Source organism: Penaeus monodon, chromosome 28, assembly GCF_015228065.2.
Source record: "Penaeus monodon isolate SGIC_2016 chromosome 28, NSTDA_Pmon_1, whole genome shotgun sequence".
Classification (NCBI taxonomy): domain Eukaryota; kingdom Metazoa; phylum Arthropoda; class Malacostraca; order Decapoda; family Penaeidae; genus Penaeus; species Penaeus monodon.
In genome coordinates this window covers 28,732,937-28,734,018 of record NC_051413.1, presented here as the reverse complement: position 1 = coordinate 28,734,018, position 1,082 = coordinate 28,732,937, and positions in this window count along the sequence as shown.

The window sequence follows — 1,082 nt, the reverse complement described above, 5'->3', positions numbered from 1 at the left end:
AACTATAGACATGTGGCTCTTAGGATGAAAAAAAAAAATTTTTTTTACAGGTGGGATGGCAAATCCCCAAAGTGTCGGGATAAAGGCTTTGAATTTGTTAAGCAAATTTCTTTCTTTATCGTTCAGGTAAGTGTACCTTTTACTTCTCTTCAGTGTTAGTTTTTAAGGTTCCTGTGAATAAATTGGATTTTCAAGTGCATTAGACAGTTTAAAACCGGTAATGGCCTAAAATTTCCTTTATTCTATTATTCTACAGCACCCACAGAACAATTTTACATGTGGCTTTGGATTTGATGTAATATAGCCAGAAGACTTATAGGGGTTTGCCAGAATCAATACTATTCTATACTCAGTTGGCACATCAACCTAACTGTTCCAGTTCATTTGGTTAACCATTTTCTTATTTCTATATTTTGCTTGCAATTTACTATATTATGGTTATTTTTCTCATGTTTTTTATTTTCCATACAATTCAGTAATTTTCAGTTTAGTGTGCATTTTTCTGACATTGGATGTCATGAGAACTAACCTTTTTAGCAGAAGTACAATTATTATCACAATATTAGTCAAAACTAAGTACAATGTATTCTGGAATTTGTTTGCACATTAACCTACAACTTTATTTTGTTACAATTTATTTATTTTGTAGTTGTTGATCGTTATTATTTCCATCGCAAATTAATAAGTAAAAGTGTTATTGTTTTTACCTACTGTGGAAAGTCTCAACTCAGGACTTGGAATCTTTGTTTAATGACCTAAAATTTCCAAACCAGGAGCTTGGACGAGACTAATGAATGCGATTTCTCTCCATGGATGATTGCCATGACTATTCTCGCATGTCAACGTCATCTATTTCTTTGTGTGTTTAATTGCATATTATTAATAATAAAAAATATATAATGAAAATTTGAATAATATAACGTATAAAGAATGTTATTTATAATTAATAATATACAATACATAATGATTATAATAATATATATATATATAAATAATATATATAGATAAATTGTAATAATGTATATTATAATATATTACATAATATATACATATATTCTACATATAAGTTACAACTATGTTAC